Source organism: Daucus carota, chromosome 1, assembly GCF_001625215.2.
Source record: "Daucus carota subsp. sativus chromosome 1, DH1 v3.0, whole genome shotgun sequence".
Lineage (NCBI taxonomy): Eukaryota > Viridiplantae > Streptophyta > Magnoliopsida > Apiales > Apiaceae > Daucus > Daucus carota.
The window spans coordinates 22042950-22059383 of NC_030381.2; positions in this window are offsets into that span (position 1 = coordinate 22042950).

Below are 16434 nucleotides of genomic sequence, written 5' to 3' on the forward strand. Positions count from 1 at the left end.
TTTGTTCACGAACGGCTCGCGAACCGCTCACGAACATGTCTCACGAGCTATCTCACGAGCTTTTGCTCACGAACCGCTCATTAACTTACACTCACGAACGCGTCTCACAAATTTTTGCTCACCAACCGTTCATTAATTTTGTTCACGAGCTTGTTTAATAAACTTTGCTAATGAATTAGCTTATGCTCATAAATTTATTTACGAGAGCTTGTTTGTTATTTAATTTAATTAAAAAACATAAAAATTCTAACAATATTTTAATTTATACTCTAACGAATCATAAATTCATAATAAATCATCCATTAATAAAACTCTCACATCCACGAGCCAAGTTCGCCAGCTTCACGAGCCAAGTTCACGAACTCAAAATTCGAACTTGTTCACGAACTATCGAGTCGAACTCTACTGTGCTCAAGTTCAGCTCGTTTATCAAACGAACCTTAAAATTGTGCTCATGTTCGACTCATTTATGAGTCGAACCGAAGTCGGACCGAGCTTTTTTCGAACCGAACACCGAGCGGTTATCGAGCGTATCAACTCATTTACAACTCTAGATATCAAAGGCCGTATTGGTGCTCACAACGCTGATATGCTCTTGTCTAAATTTAAGTCGATCAAAGAAGCCTCCAAAATCAGCTTTTATAATGGTTACAAAATTGATAGTGAAGGGTGTCTGACTTGGCCTTTTCTGGACAAATGTTGTTGGGCAAGCCAATTATGATGTGTTTGGCGACATCGTGTCCTTTGATCCGACATTCCGCACAAACAGGTAACTACATACTAAGAAGAATGTTTGGTTGCTTGTTTTTTGTGCTCTTGTATTTATTTTTTTTCTCAGTAATGATTTAAGTTTTTCTCTCTATGTTAGGTACAACATGGTATTTGTACCCTTCACCGGTGTTGTTATGGCCGGTTTTGGCCACAGAGAAATAGGAAAGGGCGCGCCCTCCACGGGGTAGTCCCGGGAGGCGCGGCCACGTGTCTTAAGAGCAGGTGTCGCGTGTCTGAAGTATAAAAAGAAGTAAATGATGAAGACGGAGGGCGCGCCCTCCATGGTCGCGCCCATGGAAAGGTAATATATGTGTGTGAGGTTGAGTGAGTCTCGATGACGACCCTTCCGAGGGATACGAAGACCTACCCTTCCGAGGGATATGAAGACTAGTGCCGGGCTCATCTGGTAGTTATCAGGCTCATCTGGTAGTTCCCGGGTTACGTCCGGGCATGATCTATAATCCCTAATCCTGCTATCTGCCGGGTTGTCCTCGTGCGGGGGCTTGGGGTGATCATGATTGTAGAAGGCCCTCAGGGGTAACATGAAGGCCGATCATATGTCCGGGTCCTGTATTCTGGTGAGTTAGTCCTCATTGGGGGACTGGGACGATCGTGTAACTTGGCTCCTCATTTGTCTTACCTTTTAGTGAGAACCTTCACTAGGGGGTAAGGACGCGTCCCTACGCCTCGTAGGAGTGGTCATGGCTCTATCCGATGTCTCCTCCATGCTACGAAGAGTAGCGGTTAGTGTCATCTCTCGTAGTGGAGATGATGCCGTATCCGTGATGTACTTGGACTAGGATTCTAGGGTAGTTGCCTCAAGGCTTACTTCTAACTGGAGTAGAACTCTAAGTGATAAGTCATCGACCCACGGTTGGTCTTATCCCCAAGAGGCCTAGTCCTGATCAAACTAGGAGTCTTGGTTCAATAGAACTACGTACGGCTTGATCCCCTATATAAAGGGGTACGTAGGCACATCAAGGGGATATATCGAGAGTTGTGAGAGCGAGAGCAGAAATATATTCCCTTGATCTCAGCCACCCTCAAACACCTAAAACCACCGCCCACAGCGGATTTCCGTCATATAATCACCGTGAAACACCTAAGTCCGTCAACGAACCTCACGTTTGTTGATTCACCAAATTCCTCTATCAACAAATTGGCGCTAGAAGGAGGGGCACCAGGTGAAATCTCAAAGAGGAAGAGATGGCCAACCACGACGATGATTTGTATGAAGGAGAGTACTACGTTGAAGATGAACCAGTAGAGCCGTACTCACCGGTGCACATTCAAGACCCCCGCACCTTTCCTAATAACCCACCTCCGGTTGTGGTCAGTAATACGGAGCTTCTTAGTGCCCTTCACCGAATGGAACAAAATCAAGCAAGATACAACACAAGGTTGAATACCCTGGAGTCCGTCCTAGAAGAACTCGCACCCCGACGTCCTCACCAGTCTAGGAGCCATGATAGGAGGGGACGCAGACGTTTCAGACGCCCTACACCTCGGATGTTGGAGTATGGAGATGCAACTCCTGGCGCTAATCATCCCCAAGGAACAACCGTCAACCACGGGGCTCATGGCACCCAGGGCGCGCCCTTGACCGTCTCCATACCACCAACTCAGCTAGGAGGGTCGGGGCAAGGAAGAGGAAATCAGAACACAAACGCCCGACCCTTGGCCGAAAGACTTGGGATCACACAAGACAGCTTAGCCATGATTGTGCATTTGGCGGGAGAGGAACAGCGAGAACGCCAAGGGACCCAAGGCGCGCCCTCAGAGCAAAGGCGCGACACTGGCGTTGGCAGAACCTACCGGGGAGTAAGAGGTAGAGGCAGAGACCATACATCGGTCGGAGGAAGAGGTCGCGGACCACCCATAATTGAATACCTCCCTTCGCAGAGCGAGTCTGGCCAGCACACGCCAAACCAGCTAGGTCGAAGAAGGTCGCGCCCCCTCAATGGTAACACGGGCGCAACCCACCAAACCAATCCTCAACAAACTACACCTAATGGCCAGACGGGCGTGACCACTCAAACCACTCCTCACGGTCATACGGGCACGAACCCTCAAGGCAATGCTCAGCAAACTATTCCTATCATCACTAATACTCAACAAACTGTCCCTGTCATCACCAACCCTCAGCAAACCACTCCCATCACGACCAACCAACAGGCCACTGCAACCCAACAACAAACACCCACGGGTACGCAGACGACCCTTGCTACAGCAGTTATTCAAACCCCAGGCGGCAACACCAATACTATGACCACACCTATCACTACCCTAGCTAATAATACCGGCACGGCGGTTACACCCATTACTACCCAAACAACTACGCAAACTATCCCTGGACTCGGAGCCATCAATGGAGAAGACCTTAAGAAACTGCTTGCCCTCCTACAAGCTGGGCACTCCACCGCAGTACCGAACATCCCTTCACCGTTTACCGCTGCAGTTCGTGACGCCCAACTTCCAACGGGATTCAGACATGTGAATGCAGACCTTCGATACCATGGCAATTCGGACCCTCGGGAATTCTTAATCAGGTTCAACATTGAGATGGACTTGTATCAAATCCCAGACCTCGTCAGGTGTAGGTTCCTCGCGGCAAGTCTGAGGGAAAGCGCTCAGCAATGGTTTCAGAAATTAGGAGAAGGTGTGATCTCTTCTTGGGTAGACATGCAGCGAATGTTCATGATGCAGTTTCAAGCCGCAACCAAATACGCCCCACCAGTCACCACCTTAGCCGACGTCAAGCAACGCGATAACGAATCCTTAACCGCATACTTCAAAAGGTTCAACCAGGAATCTATGGGGGTTACAGGAGCGTCAGATGAAACCTTGAAAAATTTCCTCATCGCTGGTTTAAAGGTCGGTACTGATTTCTGGAAGCACCTACAGGGGAAAGACCCGTCTAACCTGTCTGAGCTATACGCAGCAGCTGAGTCCTTCAAGAAGGTAGAGCAGTCACTCGCCGAAAATCAGAAAGAAATCGCTAAGTCACGGGGTAAGAGAAAGGAACACACACCTAGCCCGGAACAAAAAGGGCGTGGACGTTCCCCAGCAAGGGTACACATGGCTAGTGATAGAAGGAACTGGAGCCCCCCGAGACAACCAGGCACGTACACCCCTCTCGTGGCGTCAGCCGAGCACAACTATGCGGTAAGCAAAGATAAGGCCCCTTTTCGGAAGCCGCAGCCTATTCCCTATAATGTTGCCAAAGACAAGAAGAAGTACTGTGACTTCCACGAATCAGCTGGACACAACACCGCGGACAGTAGACACCTTAAAGAGGAGATCGAGGAGTTACTCAGGGCAGGCTACTTAACGGAATGGGTGAAGATATATAGAATGGATCACCCACCGGAAAGGTGCGCCCGCGGAAGGTCACCCGAAAATAAAGATGATGAGAAGCAGAACGATACCCAGTTTGTGAGGGAAGGTAGCATTAGGAGCATATTCGGAGGCCCCTACATAGGTGGAGGCAGTCGAAAGGCGATGGAGAGGTACGCCAAGGAGGCAAGGGACTACCCCCTTACCAACGTGAACCATTTATCAGCCAGGGCCCCAAGAGTCTTCAAAGGAGAGACCATGGACATCACTTTCACAGAGGACGACGCTAGATGGGTACACCATCCCCACAACGATGCCCTGGTGGTCGCCATGCGCATCGCCACTATGAACGTTCACCGGGTATTCGTGGATAATGGAAGTTCGGTTAACATCCTCTATTACGACACCTACAAGAAGATGGGACTACCAGATAAAGACATGACAGTAGAGAATCTCTACATCTATGGCTTCGGAGGAGAAGCCATCAAGGCTAAAGGAACCATCCGCCTACCCGTGACATTGGGAGAAGCCCCACGGGCGGCCACACAGATATCTGAATTCGTAATCATCGACCACCCGTCAGCTCATAATGCACTAATGGGGCGCCCCCTCTTGAAAGACATGAGGATAGTCACCTCCATCTATCATCTCACTTTAAAGTTCCCTACTCCCAAAGGGGTTGGGTGCGTAAAGGGATCTCAGTACGAGTCTCGCGACTGCTATGGCCGATCACTCAAAAATTTCCAAGGAAAAAGAGGAGTGAGACCCCACGAAGAACTCCATTCAGTCCACGCCATCTACTTCATACAGTACCCAGAAAGTGATACGGAGGGCGCGCCCTCACCCCTACCATCAGAAGAACACATCCACTTTGAGGACAAACTACCTCTCACACATGAGCCAAAGGTGGACGAATGTGGAGAAAAAGTAGCGGAGGTAGAGCTCACACCCCCCACCAAAATCCGGAAGATAGACAAGGCAGAGGTAGTGATGGAACTGGATGATCCCGTACCCGTTGAAGGAACACCCGAGGATGCATCCCCAGAACACAAGGCAACCCCCCAACAATTTGATTTTGATCTAGACCCTAGGTTGCCTATGCTCGTGCAGAACACGGGACCAGCCGAGGACACAGTCGAGATACGGGTTACACCGGGGAGTGAAGACAAGGTCCTCAAAATAGGGTCGAAACTAAGTTCTGAGGTAAGGATCAAGCTGACAGAGTTCCTAAAGGCCAACCTTGATGTATTCGCTTGGAGTCATAAAGACATGATCGGGATTGATCCGGCTGTTATGTGTCACCATCTCAACATCGACCCCACCAAAAAAGGTATTAGACAGAAGCGTAGACTAATAAGTGGGGAAAGAGCTGAGGCCCTCCAGGAAGAGGTAGACCGTCTCATGAAAGCGGGACTAGTAAAAGAGTCGTTCTACCCAACATGGCTAGCCAACCCTGTACTGGTGAAAAAACCCAACGGGAAGTGGCGTACCTGTATAGATTTCACAGACCTCAACAAGGCGTGCCCTAAAGATAGCTTCCCACTACCTAGGATCGATCAGCTGGTAGATTCAACGGCCGTCCACGCTCTTCTTAGTTTCATGGATGCATACTCGGGTTACAACCAGATCCCCATGTACGAGCCTGACCAGGAGCACACCTCATTCATTACGGACGGGGGTCTATATTGTTATATTGGCATGCCATTTGGACTCATCAACGCAGGCGCGACTTACCAAAGGCTCGTAAACATGATGTTCAAGGATCAAATCGGGAAGACCATGGAGGTGTACGTTGATGACATGTTGGTCAAATCCAAGAAAGCCAATGATCATGTGTCTCACTTATCTGACATGTTCGAAATCCTAAGGAAGTACAGGATGAAGCTCAACCCTCAAAAGTGTGTCTTCGGAGTAGAGTCAGGGAAGTTTCTTGGGTTCATGGTAAATCACAGAGGTATCGAGGCCAATCCCGCGAAAATCAAAGCTTTGTTAGAAATGAAGTCTCCAACCAATATCAAACAGGTCCAAAGCTTAACCGGGAGGATCGCCGCTTTGAACAGGTTTGTGTCGAAGTCTTCTGAAAAATGCAAAGAGTTCTTCAAAGCCGTGAAGGGTGCATCCAAGGATTTCGAATGGACGGTAGAATGTGAAAGCGCTTTCGTGAAAATCAAAAAACACTTAGGCGAGCCACCCCTCTTAGCCAAACCAGATGAAGGTGAGACGCTCGTACTCTACCTAGCTGTCTCAGACTACTCCATCAGTGCCGTTTTGGTGAAGGAGGACGCGGAGGGTCAGTCCCCAGTCTATTATGTAAGTAAAAGGTTGTTGGACGCGGAGACTCGCTAGACAAGTATGGAAAAGTTGGTGTACGCTTTGGTACATGCATCCCGAAAGCTACGACCCTACTTCCAGGCACATAAGGTGGAAGTAAGGACCGCGTACCCCCTTCGTCAAATCATGCATAAACCAGAGGTAACAGGTAGGATGATGAAGTGGCCGATTGAGTTAGGACAATTCGACATTGACTACAGACCGCGAACCGCCATCAAAGGTCAAGCCCTGGCGGATTTCATTTTAGAATTCCCAGAAGATGGAGAGAACTCTGGCCTACTAATCAAATATGACCCAGACCTACCACCACAACCGGACGCCCCGAAAGAAGACATCCCCGAACTATGGTGGACGGTGCACACCGACGGAGCAGTGAATAGTGATGGGGCAGGTGCTGGCATAGTGTTGGTAAGTCCCGAGGGACACAGGCTCTTGAATGCAATCCACTTCACCTTCCAACTATCTAATAACGACGCAGAATATGAGGCATTAGTGGGAGGCTTAAAATTAGCCCTCGAGATGAAAGTCAGAAGGCTCGTGGTAAAGCTCGACTCAATGCTGGTTGTAGAACATATAAAAGGAGGATACCAAGCCAAGGGACCTAAGACAGCTATGTACCTCAAATGCGTCCAGAGGTTGCTAGACCAATTTGAGGAGGTGCAAGTAAACAAGGTACCCAGGGAGTTCAACGGAGACGCCGACGCCTTGGCAAAATTGGGATCTCAGAAAGAAGCTTCCTTATTGGGGGTAATTCGATTGGAAGTTCAAGAGGTGCCTAGCATCCCAGAACTAGATGTCATGGAGGTAGGAGACGGCGTCGAACATCAAACATGGATGACACCGATATGGGATTTTATTAAGGAAGGAAAGTTACCCGAAGATAAAGCCGAAGCACGGAGGCTAAGATATAAGGCAGCCAGGTATGTCGAGTATGATGGCAAACTATATAAGAGGGGCTTCAACCAGTCATTGTTGAAGTGTATAGACGGTGATGAGTGCACCTATGTACTGAGGGAGGTCCATGAAGGCATATGTGGAAACCACTCGGGAGGCAACTCATTAGCTATGAAGGTCCTGAGGCAAGGATACTACTGGCCTACCCTAAGGAGTGACGCCTTCGATTTCGCCAGAGCATGTGATAAGTGCCAACGGTTTGCCAACTTCACCCATAACCCAGCAACATCCTTGACCAGCATGACCAGTCCTTGGCCTTTCGCCATGTGGGGGATAGACTTGATTGGGGAACTCCCTAAAGCCAAGGGAGGTGTGAAGTATGCGGTGGTAGCTGTGGATTACTTTACCAAGTGGGCGGAGGCTGTACCCCTAGCCACCATCACAGCCAAAAAAATCAAGGATTTTGTTTTTAACTCTATTGTTTGCAGGTTTGGAATCCCTTACAAGCTGATCTCGGACAACGGAAAGCAATTCGACAGCAAGGAATTGAGAGGCCTCTGTGACGACCTAGGAATCAAGAAGGATTTCGCAGCGGTGTACCATCCCCAGAGCAACGGGCAAACGGAGGCGGTGAACAAAATCATTAAACACACCTTGAAGACAAAGCTGGAGGATAGCAAGGGAAACTGGCCAGAGGAACTCCCCATGGTGCTATGGTCTTACAACACGACTCCTAGGACTACGACTGGTGAGTCGCCATTTGTGTTGACCTACGGATGTGAAGCCATGGTTCCAATAGAGGTTGGAGCTGGATCTTTCAGGCGAGATTACTTTGAAAAGCAAGACAACGACGTCAACCAAAGACTCTACTTGGATATGATCGAAGAAATCAGAGCTACCTCGCAGATACGACTAGCTGCATACCAGCAAAGAACAGCGAGGTATTACAACAGCAAAGTAAAGGCTCACCCATTCCAAGTAGGGGACCTCGTCCTTAGAAAAGTTGTGCTCAACAACAGGAACCCTTTGTATGGAGTCTTCGGGGCTAACTGGGAAGGCCCCTACAGAGTAAAGTTGATACTATGGAAAGGAACCTATAGGTTGGAAGACCTTGATGGGAAGCCTGTTCCGCGTCCTTAGAACGCGGAACACTTAAAGAAATACTATCAGTAGCCTACGGCTGCATAGACTAGCCATGACATTAATGTCACCCCTAGTCTAGGGGAGTAGTAGTGCATATACGCTCTCTCCTAGTTACGGTTTTTTGCTAGTCTTTTTAAGTCCCCTTGGGGTTAACAGCTCCCTGGGACGGGTGCGGTTTCGTACTCGAGCGCATTATTTCTATCATATTTAGGTATGGGCCCGAGGCCATGTTATGTTTCAACCATCTTAATAAAGGCCTAGAGCCAGTCTATTTTCCACAAAAAAGATGTGTTAGCAGTTTGCTGTTAAAACTGTTTGAATTGGCTCAAGAGCCGCGCCCTTGCTAATATCACAAAGATACAAGCCCTGAAAATATCTTAAGGCAAGTTAAAGTCGCGCCCTCCATAAAAGGGAATAAACCCTGAAACCATATGCTAAGGCAAACAAAGGCCGCGCCCTTCATCCAAGGGTTATAAAAGGTTCAACCTGGTAAGGCGCGCCTTTAATACACACAAAACGATTTTCTTATAAAAAAGACAGTAAAAATTGTATGGATTCGCTATACAAACACTATTCAAGGCAATCCCTGAGATACAGCATATCGTTGTCCTAGAAAGCCCTTGTGATATTAAGGTGATAGCTAGCAAATAACAACGGTAATGATCCAAATAAACGGTGGCAATAAGTTACCGGAGGGCGCGCCCCCCGGATAAGATTAAGTATGTCACGGGTAAAATGCTCCTCACGACAAGGAGGACGTGCCCTCTCAAAATCTGACAACTGCAAAAGCGTGTTATGATTTAAAGTAACAGCTCCTATATAGATGACACGGCATAAGGGCGCGCCCTTGGGGGCAAAGTGGTGGAGGTTACATAACTGAATCTCCGCACCCTTTAGGCAATCATAACATAAGAGGCCACGCCCTCATTAACCCTGGTGCGACCGGGATAACTTTGCAATTAGTATAATTATGAGGGGCGATTGTCATTCATAAGTAAGAAAGCATAATATATTAGCAATTAAAACCGGAGGGCGCGCCCCCTGGCGCAGTTAAGTTTAAGAAAACCAGACAAAAATATCTTTAAATACAACTTGCAAGGCATCAAAAGAGGGCCTGCTCCTCACTGTACGTTCAAGTCTAAGATTAATAAACAACTACAATTAGGGGGCCTGGTTGTCAGTCGCGTCCTTGGAAGTGTTATCCTGAGGGCGCGCCTGCTCTTCCATTTCACGGCTGGCAGAAGCTTCCTTGGCCAGGGTCTCCTCGATAAGAGTCTTCTTAGCAGCGATAAGCTCTGGCTGCTCAACCTTGAACTCTTCCACCCATTTGGCCATCCCAGAACCAAAGTGGGAGCCCCAGTCAAAGGAGGGCGCGCCCGCAATAAAGGTGGCCACATAGTTGTTGACCCCATCATCGAAGGCCGCGCCCTCGATCTTCGCGGTCTCTGCGGCTGAAAGAGAGGCCTGGTTATCTTTAAGTTGCTGATTGGTGGTAGCTAAATCCTCATTGGATTTCTTCAGGCCCTCAACCTCTTTCTGAAGGGGCTCGAGGCGCGCCCTCTCCTCCTTAAGAAGCCTCTGGCAGCTCTTCCACCCTTCCTGGGCTTTCCTCAGATCCTCCCTTTGAGATTTGAAATCCTCCCTCAACTTGGAGAGATTCTCCTCAGCCTTCTTCAGGGAGGCCGCGTCCTCCAGTTGACGTTCCTCCCTGTCGTGGAGATGAACAAGGAACTCGGCCGCGCCCTTTAGCAGAAAAGTGTCCTTCTCCTCCCGAGGTTTGGCCCTCCATTGGTCAAGCTCCTTATCGTCGACATAGGTATCACCCATGTCGGCAAAAAGGCGCGCCGATTTGCCCATAGAGGGCGCGCCCTTAGTTAACTGCCTCTTTCTTTTGGAAGGTTGTTGTTCAGTAGAGGGAGCTTCTGGGATGTCAGGAATTGTCCGAGTTAGGGCAGAAGCCGCGCCCTTTTCTGGAAGTTGCTTGGAGCCAGAGGCCGCGGCCTTGTCCGGCTGGTGGGCAGCGGCACCTTTCTTGCCAATGAAGCTTGGACGAGGCATATCTGCACAAGTGAAACCAAGAAAAAGGGTTAGGATTTGGAGAAATCAATTAATATTAAAGGACACGACCCCGGGAGGAAGGGCGCGCCCTCTCTCACTGAAAAAATATACAATTGCACATTTAAACGACATGTGGGAAGAATAATGCAAGTGGAAAAATGCATGATGAATAAAAGATAAGTGGCAATGTGCAAAGCCGCGCCCTTGCGTGTCAAAGGCAGCCTTGAATATAAAGCGAAATTGAATACATTATAACAACCTTATAGAGGCAATATGATAATAACGCATGAAGGATGGACATGACAATGCAGTATGACAACAAACAATGGCTAAGTTAAAGGCAAAGAGGGCGCGCCCTCATGTAAGGGCGCGGCCTTGGCTTACCGTCATCATCGTCGTCATCGTCCTCCGAGTCACTAGACTCAGACCTTTTTCTCTTAACCCCTCTTTGCTTTTCGCCGACGGGGCGTCCATCTATGAACCTTTTCCACCCAACTTTGGTCCCCACTTCCTCGGGCAGCAATTTAATCTTTATCAGATTTGCTTCCGTTACTACGGAGGGGATGTTTCGCTCTGAGGATGGAAGTTCGAATACTTTGTTAACACGGGCAGCTTCTGCCTTTGTGAGGGAAATCTTCTCGTGGTAAACTAGAAAAGTAAAGATGGGTGTCAGGAAACCTAAGTGCAAAGACGGAAGAGGGCGCGCCCTCAGTATAAGCAGTAAGGTGCGCCCGCCGGCCAGGGGTGTCAGAGAAGCTTACCTGGGTTAGGGTTGAACTGAGTTGTAACCCGAGTGGTGTTGTAAGTGTAAAGAAAGGTATCTTTCCACTTCTTTACATGTGTGTTCCTCCCCTCAGAAAGCCCCTTTTTGTTGTGCTCGTGTTGCACAACCAAGTAGAAATAACCAGGCTGGCTTTGCGCGAGCCTGAAAAAGTAGCTCACCTCCCGCATGGAGGGCGCGCCCAGACCCACTTTGTCGAAAAGAATGTACAGACCTGCAGCCAGCATGTACGAGTTGGGTGACAGTTGAATGGGCGCGACCTTGAACCAGTCGCACATGTCGACATAGTACTGGGGCAAGGGCGCGGTCACGCCTAAGGGAACGTGCCTAAGGGTGGTGACCATCCTTGGAATCCTGATGTTTTCTTTGTCAAATCTGTGAGGCCGCATCCCTGCTTTGGGAACCACGGACTTCCCTTGCATGTGGTAATAGTCTTGTAGCCACTCCAGCTCATCCCAGGAGATGAGGGATTCCTGATCTACACAGGACATCTTGCCTGCTCTCCTCTTGATGGCTTCCACAGCCCTAGGTGACAGAGTGTCATTATCGGGAAGGGTGTCCCACTCAATGTCCTCTTCCCATAACTCTATCTTGGGATGCTCATAGGGCTCTGGAGAACTGTCAGGGGAAGTGATTATGAACTCACTAGGTCCCTCTTCAGGCGCGCCCTCGGATTCTGAAGAACTCTCTTGACTAGAGGGAGAGTTAGGAGGAGTATCGTCAATTGCAATATTTTTCCCTTTGTCAGGTTTAGAGGGCGCGGCTTCAGTTGTCCTGGAGGGCGCGGCCTCCATTGTGTTGTCAGCCCTGGAGTGTGGAGGGATATCATCGAACCACGACTCGATTTCGGAATCGTAGTCGGCAGGGCGCGCCCAATGGCTGGATGGCTGGGCCTGAGTAATATCCTGAGGCTGTGGAGAGGAGGAGTCCATATCTGAGCAGAAGGTGCCTTCTGCTATTTGCCTGTTGATCTTATCTAAGAATTCCTGAGGAACCCTTTGTGGACTTCTTGGAGGAGAAGGAGGAAAAACTTCGGGGGGTGAGACCGAAATGCCAATACGGCTCAAGAAGTCTCGAAATGGGTGAAAAGGTAGAGACGCGCCCTCGTCTGCCAGCTGAAAATAAAAAGAAAAAAAAGGCTGTAAGGGCGCGCCTCTGAAGGTGAATAAAAAGAATGAGCGATGAAGTAAAATAAAGGGAATGGGCGAATAATGTTTGAACCCGGATCACCTAGTAAGTTATAAAAGTCGCGCCCTCAATCAGAATGGCGCGCCCTTGGTTGCATGTGGGAAAGAAGAAAGGGGGCACCTAAAGAAAGTTGCTATGAAGGCGGTTGGCCTAATTAGGGGCTGAGATGTAAGTAAAGGATACTAGCGAGGAGGGCGCGCCCTGGTTCGTGGCCGCGCCTTCCATATACTTTGGTGTTCATTACACAAACATTATATCCGTTGTTATTCGTTAGAATTATGGATCAAACATACAAACAGGTCAGATATACAAACATATATAAATATATATTGATGAAGGCACGAAGAACACAGCGGAATATGAACGGTCATGATGCTAGATTTAGCTGAATATATGGTGAAATCTTGCAAAAGAGTAACGAAAATGTACCTTAGGAGTTGGGGAGTTGATTTATTGGAGTGAAATCGCTGAAAATAGCCGGAAAATCGGTGAATCGCCGCCGGAAGTGTGAGGTCGCCGCTGGAATCACCGGGAAGAGAGAGAGTGTGTGAAAATGAGAGAATGAAGATGAGGGAGGAGTATTTATAGTGAACGGTAAAATGTGACAGCTGTCCGTTATAACGGTCACGTCTTTTCAAATTCTTCCAATGGTAGAGGCCGCGCCGTTCGGAGGGAGGGCGCGCCCCCTTCTAGAATTCAAGCTTGGAGGGAAGGAAACGAATGTTCATGCCAAGGAGATTTCCTAGACATTTGCAATATCTACCAAATCTGTGGAGTACTTGTTATGGCCGGTTTTGGCCACAGAGAAATAGGAAAGGGCGCGCCCTCCACGGGGTAGTCCCGGGAGGCGCGGCCACGTGTCTTAAGAGCAGGTGTCGCGTGTCTGAAGTATAAGAAGAAGTAAATGATGAAGACGGAGGGCGCGCCCTCCATGGTCGCGCCCATGGAAAGGTAATATATGTGTGTGAGGTTGAGTGAGTCTCGATGACGACCCTTCCGAGGGATACGAAGACCTACCCTTCCGAGGGATATGAAGACTAGTGCCGGGCTCATCTGGTAGTTATCAGGCTCATCTGGTAGTTCCCGGGTTACGTCCGGGCATGATCTATAATCCCTAATCCTGCTATCTGCCGGGTTGTCCTCGTGCGGGGGCTTGGGGTGATCATGATTGTAGAAGGCCCTCAGGGGTAACATGAAGGCCGATCATATGTCCGGGTCCTGTATTCTGGTGAGTTAGTCCTCATTGGGGGACTAAGACGATCGTGTAACTTGGCTCCTCATTTGTCTTACCTTTTAGTGAGAACCTTCACTAGGGGGTAAGGACGCGTCCCTACGCCTCGTAGGAGTGGTCATGGCTCTATCCGATGTCTCCTCCATGCTACGAAGAGTAGCGGTTAATGTCATCTCTCGTAGTGGAGATGATGCCGTATCCGTGATGTACTTGGACTAGGATTCTAGGGTAGTTGCCTCAAGGCTTACTTCTAACTGGAGTAGAACTCTAAGTGATAAGTCATCGACCCACGGTTGGTCTTATCCCCAAGAGGCCTAGTCCTGATCAAACTAGGAGTCTTGGTTCAATAGAACTACGTACGGCTTGATCCCCTATATAAAGGGGTACGTAGGCACATCAAGGGGATATATCGAGAGTTGTGAGAGCGAGAGCAGAAATATATTCCCTTGATCTCAGCCACCCTCAAACACCTAAAACCACCGCCCACAGCGGATTTCCGTCATATAATCACCGTGAAACACCTAAGTCCGTCAACGAACCTCACGTTTGTTGATTCACCAAATTCCTCTATCAACAGGTGTCATTAATAATCATTGGGAAAATGTGACATTTGCTGCTGGACTTTTAGAGAAAGAAGATTACAAAATTTTTAAGTGGATAATCAATACCTTCGAGGATGCAATGGGTCGTACTCCCAAAACAGTTATAACATATCAATGTAAAGATGTAAAGAAGGCTTTGGATAAATGATGGTCTTCTACCACTCATCGCCTTTGTATGTGACACATCATGAACATGCTTCCAATGAAGGTTACCATACGTATCATTGCATCATTTCATTTCGCATTATTGTTCCTTTTTTCCCTTTCCAGTTGTAAATAATTATTTCTTTATTTTCCACAGGTTGGTCCTAAACTAGCCTCAAACAAAAAGTTTTTAGATAGATTGAAGTTGGTTGTGTACTCTGATCATCTTACACCCATAGAGTTTAAGAACGATTGAAAATGTGTGATGGTAGAATTCAAATTAGAGGATAATGATTGGTTGAATGAGATGTATGACATACGCGATCAACGGATTCTTGCCTATTTCTCTAATATTGAAATGGTTGGACTGCTCAGAACAACCTCACGGTCTGAGAGTTCGAACTCTTTTTTTCAGCATTTCCATGAGAGCGGGAACAATCTCGTTGAATTATACTCTAATTTTGAAAGTGCCATGAACAAACAGTGCCTAAGTAAATAATATTCCTCTATAGAACCCAACTCATATATATATATATATATATATATATATATATATATATATATATATATATATAGGGTAGCACTCCATAGCATACCCCTTATACGGAGTTACGTAGCACACCATTATGAATATATACATAATATATATTTTATTATATTTTTTATGAAATATAATTGCAAATTTTGATTATTAAACCGAAAACGAAGTTATAGAATTTTTTTATTCCAAAAATCATCGAAAATTATGCAATATCTCAACATTATTCTATAACAGAATAATAATCATCCAGAATTATTCTGTTGTAGAATCAGTTTCGAAAATATACTTTTTTTAATCAAATTTTAAGTGTTAAATTACTTAAAATAAATTTATTTTATAGTATTTAATATTGGAATCACGTTTTATATGTATTCTATAACAGAATTTATAATAAAATTGATGATTTATAGTGGCGCACTATGTAACTCCATATAAGGAGTCCCTCTTTTGAATGTTGGCCTATATATATATATATATATATATATATATATATATATATATATATATATATATATATATAGAGAGAGAGAGAGAGAGAGTTAAGTTCTATGGAGACCACTTTTTTTGAAGACCGTGGAGACCACTTATGTTCTGCAAGTAAGATATTGCATAAAAATATTGCAAAACTCATAATTTTGCAAAACAAGTTGTCCAAAAATCCTTATATTATTTAAAATCTTAAATATCATGTATGTTTTGCATGTAGAATATTAAAAAATGTTTTGTCCTGCGGAATATGTTTAGTTTGCAAAACATTTGTTCAGTTTGCAGAACATACACATTCTACTTATTAAACATAGATGTTCTTCAATAATTTTGATGAATTCGTGATATTTGTAGTGCATACTTCACAAAATAATGTGTTTTGATTTGAAAAATTATGAGTTTTGCAATGTTTTTATGAAATATTTTACTTGCAGAACATAAAGGTCTCCACGGTCTCCAAAAAAAGTGGTCTCCATATAACTTCTATATATATATATATATATATATATATATATATATATAATTTAATTGAAAATACCAAGAACTCACAAAAATGTGTCAAAAAGGTCAACATCTTTTCAAAATGGATCATTATAAATAATTTACAAAGACTATTTGGTTAGCTTTAATTTAAGTTATTTATTAGTAATAAATAAAAAGTTAGTTAATGCTTATAGTAAGTTAACTTTAATTTATGAGTAAGGAATAAATTTATTTATGATTTGTAGCTTATTGCTTATAAATATAATTGATACTCCCTCCTTCCCATTTTAATTGTCCACTTTGCTCAAATCACACATATTAAGAAAAATTAAATATGATATGTTGTTATCATTGTTATGCATTAATTATACAAAAACACTACTAAATTTTCATTCATTTTGTTAAAAGTCAACATAGTTTGCATTGTAAATCATGAAAATTGTAC